This window comes from Lupinus angustifolius, chromosome LG20, assembly GCF_001865875.1.
Source record: "Lupinus angustifolius cultivar Tanjil chromosome LG20, LupAngTanjil_v1.0, whole genome shotgun sequence".
Classification (NCBI taxonomy): domain Eukaryota; kingdom Viridiplantae; phylum Streptophyta; class Magnoliopsida; order Fabales; family Fabaceae; genus Lupinus; species Lupinus angustifolius.
Window position 1 is genome coordinate 12,848,843 of NC_032028.1, and position 4,565 is coordinate 12,853,407.

Here is a 4,565-nt window from a genome sequence, read left to right on the forward strand (position 1 = left end):
TTCCCTCTCTCTTTATTGCTTTAATCGATTACTTTGTATAGTTGTTTTAATTGTAATAATCTGTTTCTATACTATACTGTTGTAACTCTGATATATCTGTTAGCTCTGTATATTTGCTTCGATCTCAGTTGCTTGTCATGCAAGAAATTGAATCTGTTTGTGTAATCTGAGCTATTTTAATCGATTAAATTGCTTGCGTTAATCGATTATTCTTTCTCTGTTAATCGATTACTCTGGGGTTATTTCAGCATTATTTGTTGTTTGTGAAAAGCGGATACTCAGACCACTACACCTATTCAACCCCCCTTCTAGGTGTATTTTAGCCACTGATACCTAACAAATGGCACTTGTATTATCACATTTAATAGGTATTTGACCAAGCTTTAGACCAAAGTCCAATAATTGTTGCTTAATCCATAAAATTTGAGCACAACACAAACCGATGACTATATATTTTGCTTCGACAGTTGAAAGAGCAATACAAACTTGCTTCTTGCTATGCTATGATACAAGTGAGTGATAACTGCCCAAATGTACTACTTTTCATACACTTTTTATGGCACTTATTTTGATTTATCATGCTTAAAATCCAACTTATAACACACATTTTAGATAAAATTCACTTGTTTAAATAATATAATTTTTGATCACCTCGTGTCCAAGTTCCCTATAATTTTGTAGGGAAAGTGTTGAAAATAATTGTTTTTAAGATGGACAAGAAATGAAGTCAAAGATCAAGCCAAAAGCCCGAAAAGAATTTCTCAAAACACACAAGCTAAGCATGGCATATTGTATGCTTAGTGTGTAGCCAAAAAGATTGCTTAAGCTTGAAGAAAGGTAGCTTACTTCACCATGAAGAAACCTAAGCTAAGTGAGCCAAGCAACTTGCAAAATCAAAATTTGAATTTACTTTGAAGAAATCATGGGAAAAAGTGCCAAGCAACCTACCAAAATTAGCCCAAGAATTATTGAAGAAATGTTGCTTCAACTTGAAGAAAGGAGGTTTCCTCCTAATGAAGAAAGCTTGGCCAAACACTTAGCACACATGGCTAGGTGCTTACGACTAGGCCAACTTGGCCAGGACTTCACCATGAAGAAATCCTCTAAGCCACCATGCAATTTGTTAAGCCTTGACTTGAAGACAAAGTATACAACATGATTCATGACACAAGCCATGAAAAGCCAAATAGGAGGTGTCAACATGCATGTGGCCTATCCCAACATAGGCTGTCCAGCCTAGGTCAGGCCATGGAAGGGTCAGAGCAGGCCATGGCAGGACAGAGCAGGTCAGGCCATGGCCAAAGCAGGCCAACTTGGCCAAGTTGGGCACTAGACGCCCCTGCTTAGACGTTGGTCGCATAAATGCTTGGCTAGGACGACCACGTAGGCCACACTTGGCCAGATTTTGTGTGTTTGGTGCACCAAAAGGCAGCAGGTAAGTCCCTCAAGCTGGAAGCTTAGCTCAGCATGATCCAACAGATTGCAAATAACTTAAACATGAAACAAAAAATGCTAGCCAAGTTTAGGCAGCATAGCCCACCATGCCAAAAGGCTAGAAAGCATGACAAAGCAAGGCTAAGCATAGGCTAAAGGTGGCAAGCAGTTGGGTATAAGCTTATGGGACATGGAACAACCTCACCAAAGGGGTTTTCCTCATTTTACATGTCCAATATGAAGGGAAAAGTGTTGGCCACTTTCCCTATAAATAGGAGGCTTTGTTGCACCATTAAAAAAACCATTCACATCACTTTTTAATCACTTTTCACATATTTTACATATTTTTTAAATTCCTCTTCTTCTTCCCATTTCGGTTCTCTCTTATTTTAGAGTGTTCTTAGACTGTTCTTAGGCTTTTAGTTCATAGAAATTCAAGGGGAATGGAATTGGCAAATAAGGTGCAAAAACATGATTTTGTAACCTCATTTGGAATCAAAAGCATCTCATCTTTGGATAGATGGCTCATGCACCTACATATTGACTTGGATTATGATGTAATTGTTAGGTATCAGTGGTTACAATACACCTAGAAGGGGGGGGGGGGTTGAATAGGTGTCAGGCGGTTGGTCAACATAAACTTCTTCTTGAATGTATCCATTCAGGAAGGCGCTTTTTACATCCATTTGAAAGAGTTTGAAGTTCATTAAAGATGCAAAGGAAAGAAGCATTCTGATGGCCTCTAGTCTGGCTACAGGAGCGTAGGTTTCGTCATAATCGATACCCTCCTCCTGGTTGTAGCCTTTGGCCACCAAACGTGCTTTATTTCGAATTATTAAGCCAGATTCATCAAGTTTATTTCTGAAGACCCATCGAGTACCAATTACGGGATGATCATTAGGTTTGGGGACCAAGTCCCACACATGATTGCGCTCAAACTGGTTTAGCTCTTCTTGCATAGCTATACCCCAGTGTACATCCTCAATGGCCTCATCAACGGTCTTAGGCTCAATTTGCGATACAAAAGCTACAAAATTACAGAAATTTCGTAAGGAACTACGGGTTACCACTCCCGTAGATATGTCACCTATAACTTTATCAATTGGGTGAGCTTTCTTTGTTTTCCACACGGTAGGCATGTCTGAGTGCTCTTGAGGTTCGATTTGACCTTCATCATTGGCTCCTTTTTCATTATCCATGTCCTTGGAGTATGCTTCTTCCAAAGCACCTGCAACATCATCAGAAACGACCTTTCTCTTCTCTTTTGGAGAAGATTCGTCAAACTGTACATGGATAGACTCTTCAACTTGCATTAAATATTTGTTAAAGACTCTGAACGCTTTGCTATGAATCGAGTATCCCAAAAATATTCCCTCATCGGCTTTAGAGTCGAATTTCCCTAAGGCCCGCTTTCCATTATTTAATATAAAACATTTGCAACCGAAAGCGTGAAGATGGGATATATTTGGTTTGCGGCCTTTTAAAAGTTCATAAGGAGTTTTGTTCAAGTTTGGCCTTAAGAGTACTCGATTTATAACATAGCATGCAGTATGAACTGCATCAGCCCAGAAGTACTTGGGGGTATTACTTTCGTTAAGCATGGTTCTCGCTAATTCTTCTAAAACACGATTTTTCCTCTCTACAACTCCATTTTGTTGTGGAGTGCGAGGAGCAGAGAACTGATGCAAAATGCCATGCTTATCACAGAATTTGTCGAACTGAAAGTTCTCAAATTCTCCCCCGTGATCACTTCGTATATATATTATTTTTAGGTTAAGTTGGTTTTGGATTTGCTTGGCAAGATTTTTAAAATTTTTGAACGCGTCGCTTTTTGATGATAAAAACAATGTCCATGTAAATCTAGAGAAATCATCAACAATAACTAGAGCGTAGTAACTACCACCAAAACTCATGATTTGTGATGGTCCAAACAAGTCCATATGGAGTAGCTCCAAAGGTCTTGAGGTGGATATCACATTTTTATTTTTAAAAGAGTTTTTGGTTTGTTTACACTTTTGACAAGTGTCACAAATTTCTTTAGTTTTAAAATTCAATTTTGGTAGCCCCTCAACTAGTTCGTTTGATGATAATTTATCTAGATGCTTTATATGGATATGTGCAACACGTCTATGCCATAGCCAGATGTCATCTTCTTTAGAAATAAGGCATTTTGAAAATAATGTAGTGACATCGTCCAAATTAACCATGTAAATATTATTTATACGGTGACCAACAAATTTAACGTTATTAGATAAAATATCACGAATGACACAACAATCAGAATCGAAGGATACACGATTACCTTTATCGCAGAGTTGGCTTATACTCAACAAGTTATGTTCTAGTCCTTCAACATAAAGGACATTATCAATCAGAGTTTGGGATGAGTTACCAACTGTTCCTGTGCCGAGTATCTTTCCCTTGTTGTTGTCTCCATAAGTGACGTATCCTTTTCCTTTAAGTGAGAGATCCAGGAAATTTGATCTATCACCTGTCATATGCCTCGAACACCCACTATCTAAGTACCATTTTTGTCCATGTGTTCGGAGACATACCTGCAAAATAGATTACTTACTTTTCTCAGGTACCCAATTGGTGTTGGGTCCTTTTCTGTTAGTGATTAGGGAATTATCTCCCTTCTTTTTCCATACATAAACTCCGCTAGGTATACCATACTTTTTGATATAGCATGAATGATAAGTATGACCATATGTGTTACAATAAAAACAAGTAGGAGAATGCTTATGATATTTGTTTTTAGCTTGAGCTACCGGTTTTCTATATGGTCGCTTCTTTTTAGCAGTGCGAGTATAACCTAGACCAGTTCGATCACCAACATTTCTAGTTTGATTAAGCAGGTTATCTAATTGCAGTTTACTGTTTGTGAGACGTGTGAGTTTTTCATTTAGTTTAAAATTGTCCTCTTGCAAAGTCTCGCAAGTCTCACAGACAGGTTTTTGACATAAGTTACTAGCAGAGCAGTTACATGAACTACAAGAATAGATGAGATCTAAAGTTTCATTTTCCAGTTTTAATTCATCTAATTCTTTTTGTAATTGGCTTATTTTTTGTTCGTTTATCAGGATTATTCTTTTCCTATCAATGTTAATTCTAGCCAATTTCTTTAATTC